At 40.8% G+C, this 19,015-nt stretch overlaps 2 protein-coding genes across 2 annotated transcripts in view; one reads left to right on the top strand and one right to left on the bottom strand.

Annotated features, from left to right (window-relative positions):
• The window catches only part of LOC123745761 (transmembrane protein 145), a 72,169-nt gene that overhangs the window by 50,534 nt on the left and 2,620 nt on the right, over window positions 1-19,015 (bottom strand). The gene's annotated exons all lie outside the window — the stretch shown is intronic.
• Window positions 17,714-19,015, top strand: part of LOC138363273 (solute carrier family 15 member 4-like) — a 35,458-nt gene continuing 34,156 nt past the window's right edge. Inside the window, exon 1 of the mRNA XM_069322287.1 lies at window positions 17,714-17,834. The gene's annotated coding sequence lies outside the window, so the exon portion shown is untranslated. The remainder of the gene's footprint in view (window positions 17,835-19,015) is intronic.

Raw genomic sequence — 19,015 nt, 5'->3', positions numbered from 1 at the left:
TGAGGATGAGAAAAAGTACTGGAGCAAGCACAGTACCCTGGGGGACTGAGCTCTTCACGGATGATGGTCCGGATTTTATTTTGTTGACTATTAAACATTGGGTTCTGTTAGTCAGGATATAGTAGATCCATCTGCCAATTTTTCCGGTAATTCCTTTTGAAGGCATTTTATGTGCAATAACGCCATGGTTACATTTGTCAAAGGCTTTTCCGAAATCTGTGTAAATTACAAGAGCGTTCTGCTTGTCTTCCATGGCATCTAGTGCCTTGTCATAGTGGTCCAGCAACTGTGACAGGCAAGAACGCCCTGTTCTGAAACCACGTTGTCCGGGTTATGGAGATGCTGTGATTCCATGTATTTTGTGATCTTACTTCTTAGCACTCTCTCAAAGATTATGATGTGTGATGTTAGTTATCGGTCTGTAATTTTTTGCCTCTGCCTTATTTTCTCCTTTATTGAGCGGTGCTATCTCTGCTCTTTTTAGTATGTCAGGGATAACGTCAGTACCTAGGCTTTGTCTCCAAAGAATGTTAAGGGATTGCTATAGTTTTTTAGACAGGGCCCCGCGGCCCTGTCCTCGACCAGGCCTCCACCCCCAGGAAGCAGCCCGTGACAGCTGACTAACACCCAGGTACCTATTTTACTGCTAGATAACAGGGGCATAGGATGAAAGAAACTCTGCCCATTGTTTCTCGCCGGCGCCTGGGATCGAACCCAGGATCACAAGTCCAGTGTGCTGTCCGCTCGGCCGACCGGCTCCCATAGGCTAAGTTAAAATAAAATATAATATTCCATGATGGTACTTTCCTGTTGTACCAAAATTCTCTAGATATTAATACAAGTCAACTCATTAAGCCAGGTACCAGGTATAGAGGTGTGGCCTAATAGTCAAAATGGTGTGTAACATGATGCTGCCTGGTTGGTGGGGAGGGGTTACGGGGTGTGTCCTCCTGGCCTGGTGGGGGTAGAGCGTCTCCCTCATCAACTAATGGTGTAGCCTCAGTCAAGCTCCACATGCCCTCTCTAACCATCATGTGTCTTATATCACTACAAACATATTTTGTTCAAGGTCGCAAACATTTTGTATACCCACATATTGTTATGTTGTATGCCCTGTACCTCAATAGACAATAAACATTTACGAACATTTAAGTACAATAAACATTTACGAACCTTAATGCGCATGTGTTTCACCACTTGACAATGATAATAAGAGTTAGAACGGGCGCGTGTAGAAGGGTACTGTAAAGTATACAACATGTGATGCTGGCGTATAATACAGAATGTTTGCCGGAGTGGGATATATACCATCGTCCACCACTTGGTCCGGGAGACATATCCCGTCACGCAGGGTGCAGTCGCGCCTCCACAGATCTCCAGTATCAGCTCTTGATACTGGTAATGGCTCAAAAGGGCCACCACTTACGGGCTATTCATGCCCGTGCCACCTTTTGGGTGGCTTCATCATCATCATCGGAAAGGGATAACCAGGTACACTTGTTGTGTTTGTCATGTAGCAGGGAGTGGTCTTGCCCGCCCCAGGGCCTGTACAAGGTCGTGAATAAACATGCCGTATCTGGCCGGACTGTTCGCTTTAAAAGATTCTAACCAACTGTGTACACAGGTTTTGAGTTGTCCAGTTCTTTTAACAGTCGTTGTGGCCTAGTGGTGAAAGTACTGGACACGCTAAGGTGCATGGCGCCCCTGGCTGTCTGGGTTCAAATCCTTCTGGTGAGTACTCATCTAATTGTACTCACCTAGTTGTGCTTGCGGGGTTGAGCTCTGGCTCTTTGGTCCAGCCTCTCAACTGTCAATCAACTGGCGTACAGATTCCTGAGCCTACCGGGCTCTATCATATCTACATTTGATATCTACACTGAGTGATCGACAGGTGAGGAGTTTTCTGTTGCATATTGGCATGGGGACCACTCAAGCTTCTTCGCACAAATGTTACTCACATGGCCCCTGCCTGTGAGGTGATTTGATGAAATATCTGTGCATAAAGAAGTCACAGAGTGCTGTTGGGAATTGCGTTAAAGATTTTATTAAGGTTACGGGTCGTAATTATTAAGGTTGGGTTAGGGGCGTTAAGGTTAACTAGTGATCGCCAGTGTTGTTGCCCAACTAGTGATCGCCAGTGTTGCTGCCCAACTAGTGATCGCCAGCTGAATTTTATAACTGATATTACAGATAAATAACATTAACCCGAAAACAAACTCCGTAAGTAATTTGTTGTACATATAAAATATGTATCTGATATTCAGATTAGACTGGTAAACTGGTAACTAGTTTTATTTCACTGAATACTAGAACTCTGAAGTGTGCAGCGTGTCGCATCACCCCCCCCCCCTTCTACCATGCCCCTCAGCACCCGAGTATGGCTGCAGGGTGTACACCCTTCTCCAGGAGAGGGGTAATAACCTCGCATTACGCCATACAGGGAGTGCATCACCCATACTTAAGCTGGTTGCTGCTCCTGGCAGCAGGAGACAGCCAGAGATGCGCTCATGACCTGGTTATATGCTCTTCCAACAACACTGGACACCAATGTGTCCAACTGAGCACTGCGGAGGCCCAGCGTGTCTGGCGCTCGTCTAGAAGATTTGTGGATTTCGAAGTAGTGTTGTCGTTTTAGATTCAACTATACGGAACTCAAAGTTCCGATTAGCATGGGCTATTGTGAGCCTGTAGTGGACTTACCTGGCACAGGAGCGGGGCTGTAACTGTGTTTCCAAGTGTTTACGTCGTATTTATATAGCTTATGTGCTGGTAAGAATAGTGCGAGCACAACCAGGAAGACTATGCATGTCACGACGATCCTCGTCCTGCTGCAATGATTTTCCCAACTAAGCTTGGCCAGCTTCCTAGTGATACCTGGTTGATGGGGTTCTGGGAGTTGTTCTACTCCCCAAGCCCGGCCCGAGACCAGGCTTGACTTCTGAGAGTTTGATCAACTAGGCTGTTGCTTGGAGCGGCCCGCAGGCCCACATACCCACCACAGCCCGGTTGGTCCGGCACTCTTTGGAGGAAACAATCTAGTTTTCTCTTGAAGATGTCCACGGTTGTTCCGGCAACATTTCTTATACTCGCTGGGAGGACGTTGAACAACCGTGGACCTCTGATGTTTATACAGTGTTCTCTGATTGTGCCTATGGCACCTCTGCTCTTCACTAGTTCTATTCTGCATTTTCTTCCATATCGAACACTCCAGTATGTTGCTATTTTACTGTGCAGATTTGGGACCTGGCCCTCCAGTATTTTCCATGTGTATATTATTTGGTATCTCTCGTCTCCTTTCTAGTGAGTACATTTGGCAACCCGTTCTCGCAAATTTAATAAGTCAATATTGACTTATTAAATATGTGCATAGGTGACATACTTAACATAATAGATACCCTTAAAAAGATTCATAGAAAACACCGACCTTACCTAACCTTGTTAGTATCTTAAGATAAACATCTTATTGCTTCGTAATTACAATTATTACCTAACCTATAATAGGTATAGGTTAAGTAATAATTGTAATTACGAAGCAATAAGATGCTTATCTTAAGATACTAACAAGGTTAGGTAAGGTCGGTGTTTTCTATGAATCTTTTTAAGGGTATCTATTATGTTTAGTATATCACCTATGCACGTAGTTAATAAGTCAATATTGACTTATTAAATTTGCGAGAACGGGTTGCATTTGGAGAGCTTTGAGACGATCCCAATAATTTAGGTGCTTTATCGCGTCTATGTATGCCGTACATGTTCTCTGTATTCCCTCTATTTCAACAATCTGCTCTGAAGGGGGAAGTGAGTACTGAGCAGTACTCAAGACGGGACAGCACAAGCGATTTGAAGAGTACAACCATGGTGATGGGATCCCTGGATTTAAAAGTTCTCGTAATCCATCCTATCATTTTTCTGGCTGACGCAATATTTGCTTGGTTATGCTCCCTAAACGTTAGGTCGGCAGACATCATTATTCCCAAATCCTTTACATGTTGCTTTCCTACTATGGGAAGATTTGATTTGTATCCTGTATTATGTTTAAGGTCATCATTTTTACCGTACCTAACGTATTCACCTAAATGTAATTACCATTCCATGCTTGCCGAATTTGAGCTTCAGCTCTTTGGTGATCATAACTTCGCAGTATATTACGTTTCAAGACCAAGTTGCTGACCACTACTATTATTATTGAACACATCCACAGGAGCCTTGATGAAGGTTCGAACCGACACGATGAGTGTTCCCAGACGCGCCCTAGTCAAGTGTACCACAACATGGTACATTGCACTTATTTTAGCATGTGGTGGTACAGTTGACTAGAGCGCGTCTGGGAACACTGTGTATAGGTTCGATCCCCTCAGCAAGGCTCCTGTGGATTTGTTGTTGGATATATCACGTTATTGTGATTTCTCTGTGTATTATTATTATTACTGTGTGACTCAAGCGTTGATAAGTCGGTGATACATTACAAGTGCGATAACATCGTTGATATACTCTACATTAGGAAGCCCAATAAGACTAGTTTTATAGAGATAAGACACTGCGATAAACTTTATATACCCTATTTTACACCAACACAACTTTATCAGAACCATGCCTTGTTATGCTAACAGACCAGACAGCTAACATCAACAACACCTGCACAAAGCATCCAGCACAATTAACATCCTCGCCAGGGCTAACAGCAACATGATCATCACGGGAGACAGTGTACACAACACACTGTAGCAACTGTGACCAAGTGAGAGAAGCCTCTACAACTCTGACACGAGGGCTTATGAACCCAGGTATACGTGCCGTATTGGATAACACCAACACCGCTTGTATCACAAACAAACCAGGAGTACCTAATGAACTTTAAAGACGCTAAAGCCTTCACTATGGAAGGAAAACAACATCAAATATAGTGTGTCGGCAGCCATCAAACGCCTCCCCACTTGCTAAATTGATTCTAGGAAAACGTAAACTGTGACGTAAAGTGATCCCAGGCCTGTCTGGCCTCGAACCAAATTTTCCTGGTTTAACACGCGGCTAGTCCTGTATCTGTTTCCCTTTCAGTGAACTCGTCATAGTCAATAATAGTACTCTTTACGGTGTTTCTCTCGGCTTGTCAGCGCTTGGTACTTTCCTCAAACAAAACTGTGGTGATAGGTTTAGGCGATAGGCTCGAGGCCAGGCTTGACATTTGAGAGTTTGGTCCACCAGGCTGTTGCTGGGAGCGGCCCGCAGGCCCACACATCCATTACAGCCTGGTTGGTCCGGCACTTCTTGAAGAAAACTACGACCATCTTCCATGGCCTAGTGATGAATTGTTGGGACTAATAACGCTACCATATCCACTTGAACAAGTCTGTTCAAGAACAGACTCGCTTGTTGTTATCACATCACAGCCTTTTGTGCTGATATCCTTTCCAAGTGGAATATAGTTATATTGTCTTAACTCTTTCTCTCAATTATTACCTTAAAATTTACGCTAGATCTGGGCACTATTAATCAACCTTTCCTTCCCAAAGACACGGGCGAATGATTACACAATAATCTTGGATATCTGGGATTGTAGATACAAAAATTCATAATAAAATACAGAAAATCTGATGACAAACCTTATACAGTAATACACTAACATTGATCTAACACTACGGAGGAACAGCATTTTTTCAGAAATTTGTAAGAAAAATATAAATAAATCCTATAAATCGTTTCCACAACAATAGAGCGTAAGCCTGTACAGTGGAGCATGAATTTATTTAAACCTTACTTAAGAAACTAGATCCACCATCTAGCCGACCTGGCGGAGCTAGGCTAGCCGACCTGGCGGAGCTAGGCTAGCCGACCTGGCGGAGCTAGGCTAGCCGACCTGGCGGAGCTAGGCTAGCCGACCTGGCGGAGCTAGGCTAGCCGACCTGGCGGAGCTAGGCTAGCCGACCTGGCGGAGCTAGGCTAGCCGACCTGGCGGAGCTAGGCTAGCCGACCTGGCGGAGCTAGGCTAGCCGACCTGGCGGAGCTAGGCTAGCCGACCTGGCGGAGCTTAACAGTTTTAACTCGTTTCATCCATCTTCTAACTGACGGAATGTACGGCCGGGTGCCTACATTTGTCAAACAAAAGTGGACTTCAAGACAAATTTAAGACAGTTTCCTGCAAGAAGTGCGGGACCAACAGAGTTGTAGTTGATATGTGGGCCGCTCCAAGCACCAGCTGTTGGAGTATTTATATATAAAATGAATATGCATTTTTACTTCATTATATTATAATAACCAAATTACACAAATTGTCAAATCTTAGTACCTAACAAATTAATTACTAGTCTTAAACCTGATGATTCAGCCTAAATTAAACATGTTTTATGATGAACAAATTCACAAGGGCCTTGATGAGAGTTCGAACTTACGTCCAGGATGATCCCAGACGCGCCTTAGTAGATTGCGCCACGACATGGTTAAAAGAATTGCAACCGGGATTGCTACTGCTCTTACACGGATCCCACAGTCTCTCCTAGACACAACCGGGGTTCTACACAATTCCCCCATGCACCCGAGCTCTGTCAAAAAGCTGTTCTATCTCTTCGCCTTTACTTCAATGCACACACAAATCACAATCGCATGATACATCAAATGAACAAATCCACACGGGCCGTGATGAGGGTTCGAACTTACGGCCCTTGTGGATTTGTTCACTTGATGTATCACGCTATTGTGATTTCTGTATGTAATGTTTTATGATGAGTTAAAATAAAAGTTGTAGGAAATATACAAAATATACCTAGGAAAACTCTCAAATATATCACCAGCAGCCTGACGTATCACAGCTTAGTTGATCAGGTCAATGTTGGACTAAGTTATCACGTCAACTCTTGGCCCACAGGCCGGGCTTGGGTAGTAAATTCCCAGAGTCAAATTCCAGGTATGAGACTTGTTTTATCTGTTTAAACAGTTGTTAGAATACGATATCTGCCTCTACATAATGTCAATACATGTAAACAACGTAGGTGCGTAGATATATATTATGTAAATAATACAACAAGATTTCCTTTCAGCTGTCTAGGTGATCTAACTTTAGGCATATTACGATCCCTTCCAGCTTGGTGGAATGACACACTGAGTGACCAGCCACTCACTACCCATACAACACCGTCTGGCTTCGCTAATCTCGGCATGTGACTGTCATTAACACTCTAATCCTTCAGAATTTCCCGAGGGCAAATTATGGTGGCTGGGACGTTAGTTGTAGTCTGTTAATACAGGTCTATAAGTTCATTTAAGTACAGTACATAAGCCGGTTTATTTAGCTCAATGCCGTCTTTATAACATTATACCGTACGATAATCATTTTACATCAAAGTCACCGATTTTAATATTTAAATCAAAATAATGAACGAATAAAGGGAAACCAACAATGAAGCCTTAAAATTAATGAATACACAAGAGAAGAAAAACAAATTGCCGAGCTCCAAACTTTGACATGAGGGTGCTTATGCCTCTCACCAAAACTTTAGGCCACAACTTAACGGGTCAACAGTCTCGCTTCACTCCTCAGCCCAGACCAGATACTAATTATGAGCGGAAATGAGTCTGGAGAACCCGTGGCCTCCTTCCTCTCCGCCGTCACCTCATTCAACACTCCGTGATGTAAGATTACGTTAGCATAAAAGAGTTTTTATGTTAGGTAGTACATATACCGACTTACAAAGCATTTTGTAAGTAGAAATCGGTAATACTGAATTTGGACAAACCAGAAATTTTAAATTTATGTTGCAAAGACAAACTAAACTAACCTAACCCTCCTAGGGCCCAATACACGCTATCTGAGGTCTAATATAGTACATGTGTGCGCTATACTAGGAATATTTAAGTTTGTTTTTAGCTTCATTTTTTTCGGACTTTTTTATAAAGTGAATATTACCAAATTCTACTATCGAATTGCTTAGTACGTCAATATTTGTACTATGGTGCACATAATTACAAAAAGTACTTTCTAAACAGGAGGATGGGTTGTCCCACTCACGCACTCATATTTTTCGCTAATCAATGTTTTAAACTTTCCAGTGAACTTACTTTTGTGATGCTATCTGATAACTTATTCTGCATTTACTTATTTTAAAAATAAACACATATATTTTGATGATAAACAAATCCATTTTATTAAATCCCACTTCTATCTGAAGTCGATAATATCAGAACCCTATTTGTATCAATCCGCCCTCCTAAAATTATACTAATACAAACTATTTGGTCGCACGTACCAATATGTACTGCTGGATCCACCAAAAAGTTGGTTTTGTATTATAAAAGACCGAGAAATAAAGCTAAAAAGCAAACATGCTAGACCTTGTATAGCACATGTGTGTACTATATTAGGCCTAAGATTAATTGGTCAGATTAGGTTTATTTCTTCAGTTACATTTCCGATTTTCAGGAATGTCATTTGGGCCAATTCAATAATACAAAACGTGAATTATTTAGAGGCTCCAACAGTACACAGTGATATGTTTGATAATATAGCTCCTCTAAGTACCAATATTTCAGGGGGTTGGGTTAATTTTTATACTCTTTTTAAAGCCATTCATCAATTTGCACACTTCAATCATGTCGTATTTGCCCGAAACGCTGTGCGTATTGAACATAGGAACATAAGAACAAAGGCAACTGCAGAAGGCCTATTGGCCCATACGAGGCAGCTCCTATCTATAACCACTCAATCCCACTCATAAACATGTCCAACCCGCGCTTGAAACAATCGAGGGACCCCACCTCAACCACGTTACGCGGTAATTGGTTCCACAAATCAACAACCCTGTTACCGAACCAGTATTTACCCAAGTCTTTCCTAAATCTAAATTTATTGGTGGCTTTAGGTACTGGTTGTACTAGCTCTATCTATAAATCCAACATTATGTTTGTAACTCATCATTTATGTATGTACTTTTACCTGAATAACCATTTCAATTTGAATTTTGAATCCGAATGTCAAGCTCACGCCAAACCTTACGAGTTATATCAATTTACCTATACTGTATTTGTATTACGGGTAGTGTTCTAATATGCCTAGATTTACTTGGTTATTATTAGTAATTATTAGTATAGGCGTTAATAATTATTACTAACGCTTCTAGAGATACATTCATTTAATTGACTATATTTATGGCATACTGGAGGGGGGCGGGGCACCCGGCGTTCCTCGAGTGACGGGAGCCACAATATCATTATTCATTATCTTCATCACTGTTGTGAATTACACATCCACTATTCACCTTCCATCTCCTTCACTAACTTCTCTGCCCCCTTCACCAACTTCCATGTCCCTTCGCCAACTTCCATGCCCCCTTCACCTTTTATTTATCGATATTGGAAATGAATATGATTTGCCATTTCATACAAAGGAGTGGGGTATGGGGTTACTGTGCCGTTCGCCTATAACCTTCCCCAGTCATGGGGTGCACAATAAACTAACCGCCTCCCGCAGCAACAACAAAAAAATCATCCTACAAAACTTGGCGAAAGCTAGTCCCATACGTCTGGCCCTCCCACCCTAAAGCAAACTGGCATTCCCTTTCATAGATATATATGAAGACAGTAATGCATATGCATACACACACACATATATATATATATATATATATATATATATATATATATATATATATATATATATATATATATATATATATATATATATATATATATATATATATATATATAATGTCGTACCTAGTAGCCAGAACGCACTTCTCGGCCTACTATGCAATGCCCGATTTGCCTAATAAGCCAAGTTTTCCAGGATTTTAATATTTTTCTCATTTGTTCTTATAAAATGTAAAGCTATTCATTTCATTATGAATGAGCTAATTTTTTTTAAATTTGAGTTAAAACTAACGTAGTTATATGACTGAACCTAACCAACCCTACCTAACCTAACCTAACCTAACCTATCTTACCCTAACCTAAACAAACATCTTGCGGTCATCTTGAGATGATTTCGGGGCTTTTAGTGTCCCCGGGGCCCGGTCCTCGACCAGGCCTCCACCCCCAGGAAGCAGCCCGTGACAGCTGACTAACACCCAGGTACCTATTTTACTGCTAGGTAACAGTCCCATACCATAGGGTGAAAGAAACTCTGCCCATTGTTTCTCGCCGGCGCCTGGGATCGAACCCAGGACCACAAGTCCAGCGTGCTGTCCGCTCGGCCGACCGGCTCCCAAAAACATAACATAACTAAATCACAAACATAACTAAATCAATAATTTATGCTCTTATTATAATATAATAATATTTAAAATAAACCAATAGGAAACAATTTATTTAAAATAAAGAAAACCACTCGCCCTATTAGGCAAATCGAGCCTTGCATAGCAGGCCGAGAAGTGCGTTCTGGCTACTTGGTACGACATATATATATATATATATATATATATATATATATATATATGTCGTACCTAATAGCCAGAACGCCCTTCTCAGCCTACTATTCAAGGCCCGATTTGCCTAATAAGCCAAGTTTTCATGAATTAATGTTTTTTCGTCTACCTAACCTACCTAACCTAACCTAACCTAGCTTTTTTTGGCTACCTAACCTAACCTTACCTATAAATATAGGTTAGGTTAGGTTAGGTAGGGTTGGTTAGGTTCGGGCACATATCTACGTTAATTTTAACTCCAATAAAAAAAAATTGACCTCATACATAGAGAAAAGGGTTGCTTTATCATTTCATAAGAAAAAAATTATAGTAAATATATTAATTCAGGAAAACTTGGCTTATTAGGCAAATCGGGCCTTGAATAGTAGGCTGAGAAGTGAGTTCTGGCTACTAGGTACGACATATATATATATATATATATATATATATGTCGTACCTAGTAGCCAGAACGCACTTCTCAGCCTACTATGCAAGGCCCGATTTGCCTAATAAGCCAAGTTTTCATGAATTAATTGTTTTTCATCTACCTAACCTACCTAACCTAACTTTTTCGGCCACCTAACCTAACCTAACCTATAAAGATAGGTTAGGTTAGGTTAGGTAGGGTTGGTTAGGTTCGCTCATATAACTTCGTTAATTTTAACTCCAATAAAAAAAATTGACCTCATACATAATGAAATGGGTAGCTTTATCATTTCATAAGAAAAAAATTAGAGAAAATATATTGTTTCAGGAAAACTTGGCTTATTAGGCAAATCGGGCCTTGCATAGTAGGCCAAAAAGTGCGTTCTGGCTATTAGGTACGACATATATATATATATATATATATATATATATATATATATATATATATATATATATATATTATGCTATATTACTATGTGATTTAGCAGTAAATAGGTACCTGGAAGTTAGACAGCTGCTACGGGCTGCTTCCTGGGGGGGTGTAACAAAATTGGACTGGACCGCGGGGACGCTAAGCCCTGAAATCATCTCAAGATAACCGATGCTTATAATGCGGTAGGCCTGCTTTAAAAAATGCAAATAATGAGGAGCAAAAGGTCCTAGGCTAGTTATAAATTTGGTTTTAAGCTAAATTTAGATTTTTTGTGCGTTATTATAATCTAAAATTATATATATAAAAAAAAAAATTACTGCTCTTTACTTAGTGTCTCTTACTCCCGCTTATTGCCAGCATGATGTGTCAGGTGAATACCAGGACTGTTAGTTCAGCTGTCCTCTCCAGTTGCCACGCGGACAGTAAATGTTTGCACGCTATCACCATTTATAGTACGTCATATTTTATTCGTTGAGGAATGTGACGTCAAAATATAATATATTATTTGGGAGGACTGGTTGATTAGTTACCTACGATTGATAAAGATTAAGCCACCTAAAAGGTGGCACGGGCATGAATAGCCCGTAAGTGGCGGCCCTTTTGAGCCATTAACAGTATCAAGAGCTGATACTGGAGATCTATGGAGGTGCGACTGCACCCTGCGTGACGGGAGATGTCTCCCGTCAGTTACCTACGTATTGCAGTTCCTTACGTCCCTCCTCTGTATCCCCCCCACAATACCCCTATGTTGGGTACCAACCCTGTAATTAACGTCGGCGCTTTACCTCCTGTCCACAACACTTGCGACAGATCTCTCCCCCCTCCCCCCGAGGGAGCCGGTCGGCCGAGCGGACAGCACGCTGGGCTTATGATCCTGTGGTCCCGGGTTCGATCCCGGGCGCCGGCGAGAAACAATGGGCATTGTTTCTTTCATCCTATGCCCCTGTTACCTAGCAGTAAAATAGGTACCTGGGTGTTAGTCAGCTGTCACGGGCTGCTTCCTGGGGATGGAGGCCTGGTCGAGGACTGGGCCGAGGGACTAAAAAAAAAAAAAAAAAAAAAAAAAAGCCCCGAAATCATCAAGATAACCTTCCCTCCTCTGTATCCCCCCCCCACAATACCTCCATGTTGGGTCCCTCCCTCCCACAAATTCTAAAATAAGCTTCTTCCTTACTGTACACTCCCCCCTCCCCTCCCCCACACACACACTTGGATCTCAAGGTTGACCTTGGCTAACCGGAAGTCTGTGACAGCATTTGATTGCTGCCGCCGGAGGCTGCTAGTTTATCATACACCCCATACTCATCCTGCGAGCGGTAACGCAAAAAAATGGGATTACAGAGGGCACAAAAATCATTATCAGGCCTCAAGAGAGACTATTACACTCACAATTACATCTATCCTCAACACCTTATTATAATGTCAGCTGGTTACAGAGATTTTTTTAAATTTCAATATTTATGTAGTTACATTGATGGTTAACGTCGGCTCTTTTCTTCCAGTCCACAACACTTGCGACAAGTCCCTTCACTTACGAAAGTGAAGGGACGTCGTCGTCCCTTCACTTTCTGGTGTGTGGTTTGGTCAACATTGATGGTAGGTCTTTCCGCTAATACACAAATGTTTTAACTATGGAGGTACTGTATTACTGTGGAGGTTGAGGGCTACTGGACTAACAACACTGCAGACAAGGCAGGACAGAGCGGATCTAATAGAAACCTTCAAAATACTAAACAATTTGGACAATGTCGATCCGGACACTTTCTTCAAAAGGTCAGATGTAACACGAACGATGAGCAACAGGTTCAAGCTCAACAAGCTACACTGTAGGACAGAAGATGATGCTTTTTCACCCATAGGGTTGTAAACCTGAGGAACTGCCTACCCGCCGAAGCCGTAAACGCCAAAACTGCTGGATTTTAAAATACATATAGAACACATACATACATCCGGGCAAATGCTGGAAACCTTTGACAAGCCGCCAGCTTCCTGTCCTCGCCGAGGCCCCTAGTATCAGTGTTCTTCAAATAAATTCAGCTAAATTACAGGGTAATAGGGGAGCTGCTTCACACCTTGTTCCTTAATCTGGTACGTCATTTATTTACTGGCAGCGAAACATGGATACTGTGCAAAGATTTCAGCTATTTTATCATTTGCGATAAGACGGTTTGTCATTTCATGCAGCATGAGTTTAAACTTTTCTTTAAATGTCTAAATTTAAATGAACAAATCCACAAGAGCCATGACGAGAATTCGAACCTGCGTCCGAGAGCATCCCAGACGCTGCCTTAATCGACTGAGCTACGACATAGCCAAAAAGAGTTGAAACCGAAGTTCTACTGAACTTAATGGATCCTGCAGCCTCTCCGAGGCACAAACCAGGGTTTTACACAACTCCCCCCATGCACTCGAGCTATGTCAATAGGCCATTCTCCCTCTTCGCCCTTACCTCTTTACACACAGAAATCACAATTGCATGATGCATCAAATGAACAAATCCACAAGGGCCATGAATTAAGGCAGCGTCTGGGATGCTCTCGGACACAGGTTCGAATCCTTATCACAGCCCTTGTGGATTTGACTATTTGACTACAAATGTTGCTACTCAAACCTGAATCTAAATCATTAATATATATTTAATTTTATCATTAATATATAATTAACTTTACAAGTGGATGAAAAGACATAACAAAGGGGGATATTAATAGGGTTGATGGGGTTCTGGGAGTTCTTCTACTCCCCAAGCCCGGCCCGAGGCCAGGCTCGACTTGTGAGAGTTTGGTCCCCCAGGCTGTTGCTTGGAGCGGCCCGCAGGGCCGCTCCAAGGGCCACGTACCCACCACAGCCCGGCTGATCCGGAACTTCTCTTAGAAAACCGTCCAGTTTTCTCTTGAAGATGTCCACGGTTGTTCCGGCAATATTTCTTATGCTCGCTGGGAGGACGTTGAACAACCGCGGACCCCTGATGTTTATACAGTGCTCTCTGATTGTGCCTATGGCACCTCTGCTCTTCACAGGTTCAATCTTGCATTTTCTTCCATGTCGTTCACTCCAGTACGTTGTTATTTTACTGTGTAGATTTGGGACCTGACCCTCCAGTATTTTCCAGGTGTATATTATTTGGTATCTCTCTCGTCTCCTTTCTAGAGAGTACATTTGGAGAGCTTTGAGACGATCCCAATAATTTAGGTGTTTTATCTCGTCTATGCGTGCCGTATATGTTCTCTGTATTCCCTCTATTTCAGCAATCTCTCCTGCTCTGAAGGGGGAAGTGAGTACTGAGCAGTACTCGAGACGGGACAGCACAAGTGACTTGAAGAGTACAACCATTGTGATGGGATCCCTGGATTTGAAAGTTCTCGTAATCCATCCGATCATTTTTCTGGCTGACGCGATATTTGCTTGGTTATGCTCCCTAAACGTTAGATCGTCGGACATCATTATTCCCAAATCCTTGACATGCTGTTTTCCTACTATGGGAAGATTCGATTGTGTTTTGTACCCTGTATTATGTTTCAGATCCTCATTTTTGCCGTACCTGAGTACCTGAAATTTATCACTGTTAAACATCATGTTATTTTCTGCTGCCCAATCAAAAACTTTGTTGACATCTGCTTGTAGTTTTTCAATGTCTTCAGCAGAGGTAATTTTCATGCTGATTTTTGTGTCATCTGCAAAGGACGACACGAAGCTGTGGCGTGTATTTTTGTCTATATCAGATATGAGAATAAGGAACAGTAGCGGTGCAAGGACTGTACCTTGAGGTACAGAGCTTTTAACATCGCTTGGACTCGATTTTATCTGACTGACTGTTACTCTTTGTGTTCTGTTCGACAGGAAATTGAGTATCCAGCGTCCTACTTTTCCAGTTATTCCCATTGACCTCATTTTGTGAGCTATCACCCCATGGTCACATTTGTCGAACGCCTTTGCAAAGTCTGTGTATACAACATCTGCATTTTGCTTTTCTTCTAGGGCTTCTGTGATTTTGTCATAGTGGTTGAGTAACTGTGACAGACAGGATCTTCCCGCTCTAAATCCATGTTGTCCTGGATTGTGCAATTCATTGTTTTCCATAAAACTAGAAATTTGATTCCTAATCACTCTTTCAAACACTTTTATTATGTGTGATGTTAGTGCAACTGGCCTATAATTTTTTGCCAAGGCTTTACTCCCCCCCTTGTGCAACGGAGCTATATCTGCAGATTTAAGTGCTGCTGAGTGGGTATTAAAAGTATCAACACAAGACGGTACACGAAACAATGGGTATAAATTGGATAAGTTTAGATTTAGGAATGACTTGAGTAAATACTGGTTCGGTAACAGGGTTGTTGATTTGTGGAACCAATTACCGCGTAACGTGGTGGTGGTGGGGTCCCTCGATTGTTTCAAACGTGGGTTGGACATGTATATGAGTGGGATTGGGTGGTTATAAATAGGAGATACCTCGTATGGGCCAATAGGCCTTTTGCAGTTACCTTTGTTCTTATGTTATGTTCTTATTATAAACAACAGAGGTCCCAGGACAGAGCCTTGAGGCACTCCACTTACAACATTTTCCCACCCCGACAACCCCATTTATGCTAACTCTGTTTCTTTTGGAATAGCCATACCTTAATCCAACTTAATATAGCACCCACAATACCATGAGCCTCTATCTTTTTAATCAGTCTTTCACGTGGCACTGAATGAAAAGCTTTGCTAAAGTCAAGGTACTCAACATTGCAAACCTTACCACTATCAACTGCCTCAACTATGCTGGAATAAAAGGATAGCATTTTTTTTGTTAAACATGAATGACCATTTGTAAAACCATTTTGTGACTCGTTTATTAATTTACGTTTTTCAAGATGAAAACTAATGGTATTTGCAATTATCAATTCAAGTAACGTTCGCACAATAGACATTAGGCTAATTGGCCGATAGTTTGATGCAAGTGATCTATCTTCTTTCTAGTAAATTGGTACCATATTAGCAACCTTCCACGACTCTGGCACTCTGCCTGACATTAATGATTTATTAAATATGGTAGACAATGGATCGCAAAGCTCGTCTTTGCTTTCTTTAAGCACCCTGGCAAACACTTCATCCGGCACTGGGTATTTGTTTGGTTTGAGTTTTACTATTTGTTTAATAATATCATCCCTGGTAACTTTTTTGATACAGTACCAAATGAAAGACTGATTAAAAAGATAAGAGGCTCATGGTATTGGGGATGCTATATTAAGTTGGATTAGGGCATGGCTATACCAAAGGAAACAGAGTTAGTATAAATGGGGTTAAGTCAGAGTGGGAAAATGTTGCAAGTGGAGTGCCTCTGACCTCTGTTGTTTATAATATTATATAAATGATTTAGATTTAGGTTTGAGTAGCAACATTTGCAAATTTGCCGATGATACAAAAATCGGCAATACACTATACACATACAAAATGTGGGCAGTTAAAGGTATTCCCAGGCTGACATTTCTCAGTATGCAAACTTTGATGTAATGAACATGTGTGATGCAATGATTAGAAGAGGGTGTAGGCTAATGAGTAAAGGTAGTACTAGTAGTGTATAAGCAGGCTAGTACAGAATACTGCATAAGTACAGAGAATGTAGTGCATGAGTACGGGGAGAATAATGAATACAGAGAATAAAGCATATTAATACAGGGAGTATAATGTAAGAGTACAGGAGTATAATTTAAGTTTAAGGAGTACAGGTATAATTTTGAGAATCAATGTTTCTGTGACCTAGTCTCTAACTCTGCCACAGGTTGTCAGTCTGATCAACCAGGCTAACAGATGCTGCTGCTTACAGTTGACGTAGGAATCATAGCCTGGTTAACCAGATACCCCTTGGAGGTTAACACTTTTCTTCTTTAATGCCAATAGAGGTCAGCTAGGTTATGTCCCTTATATTTATAGCAAGGATGTTGAAAAGTGTTCGGCCCTCTATGTCCCTTAATGAATTGTTTCTTAAGAGAACATATTGGACCTCTAATTTTTATTGAGGCTATTTTACACATTCAGTTATGGCTCCTAGTCCTGTAATACCATAGATGTCTCAAAAATGTATACACACACATATTATTATGCTTACCAAGTCTAGTGAGTCAGTCTGATAGTGTTAGATTCACACTTACACAAGTGTATCAAGTCTAGGGGTCAGTACTTAATGACTCGGGATCAGATCATTGACCTGCTAATACTGTTATGCATAAAGAAATCACATTAACGTGATGTATCAATGAGAAAATCAGTAGGAGAAAATCTCCTACTGATTTTATCAATCCTGTTATGTCAATAATTGTGGCAGGGTCACAAGAAATAGATGCAGCTTGGTATCTACTTTGCAGTTACTAATAGCTGCAGTGGGCTGGGGTATTGTTACATTGAGGGGAGGGGTGCTTTAAAAATGGGTGGAGCCTAGCCCTCTGATTTCAGATAAATACTGGGGCATTGAGAAAGAACAGACTTGGATCCAGAACACAGCCAAGGAGCCTCACTCAGCAGTGCTGCAAGATAGCTACCCACAGTGGTCTCTGACTTTGTTGGGAAAGCTGGACTCATCAAACATCACTGGTAGAAGAGCTTAGGAGAGGGTAAGTGTCAGTATAGTGTTGCAAAGATGTCTGGGATATATCAGAGGGCACAGTTGTGTAGTAATCCAGATTTCAATTAGTGACTCAGTTTGGATTGGGTATTTTTGGAAAGTCAAATGGTAATGGTCAAGTTGTACATCCTGGTAGGTAGTAATGAGAACTAAGTCAGTAATTACTTGAAATTCAATCAGATTAACTTGTAGATTGATCATGGGGAAATACATATGTAAAATTTATGTTATACTCCTTGCCTTTTTTATTATAAAGTCTTTTGATATTTAATACAAGGCATTCACTAAGTAAATATTATCATAGTGGAGAGAAGTTAAACAAAATTGACTCGTGTCCTTTGCCGTCTATAATCCCAAAGGAGGCGACAGCATTACTCCATTAAGGGGGCGTTATTCACAAAATATGCAAAAAATGAAAACTCGTTCAATTTCAATCAAACTTTTTTTGATAAGTTGTATATAAAAAGGGTTTCATTTGGTCCAAGTCTCAGCATCGTAGCATAAATAGGAAGGGTGAAAACAAATATTGAATTATGTGTCAAAAATTGTCAAAAATGGTCAAAAAAGATTATCAAACAAAAATGTCAACTGAAATCATGTCTATGACTCTCAGGTATCACTATAGCATATATTAAAAACAAATTATAATTAGTTTTATTAACAAAATATTTAGTTAAAAAAAAAAAAAGTCAAATTTTACTTTTTTTTTTTAAATTTTATCTCTCTCTTTTGTTTATAGGGTGATTTGCATGAAACTTGTACACCTGACTGCACGTATGCCTGCACGTATGCCTATCTGTAAGGGTGCCAATTTTGGAGGAAATTGGTTGATGTCAACTTCAGCCACTGAGGGCAACACCTTAGACTTTATTTTTTACTTACTTGAAAGTTTATGTTACTTGAAAATGAATATCTCTTTAATTTTTTATGCAATTTATATGAAACTTACACATTATATATAAATTTTATGTCTCTAAAATCGTTAGCAAGCGTTTTTATCTTGAATTCTTTATTGACTTTATAATAGCAATAAACATGATATATTTGCATAATTTTGGGGGGGAACTTAGACTATTTGTATTAGGAAAACTAAAGACGTTTTGGAAAATCTTTTGCAAGGGATCCTTTATTATATGTTAATGTGTCAGAAAAGTGTCATAGAATGATTAT

This window comes from Procambarus clarkii, chromosome 1 (assembly GCF_040958095.1).
Source record: "Procambarus clarkii isolate CNS0578487 chromosome 1, FALCON_Pclarkii_2.0, whole genome shotgun sequence".
NCBI classification, from domain to species: Eukaryota; Metazoa; Arthropoda; class Malacostraca; order Decapoda; family Cambaridae; genus Procambarus; species Procambarus clarkii.
The sequence above is the reverse complement of the archived record's forward strand: the minus strand, read 5'-3'. Positions and strand labels throughout refer to the sequence as shown.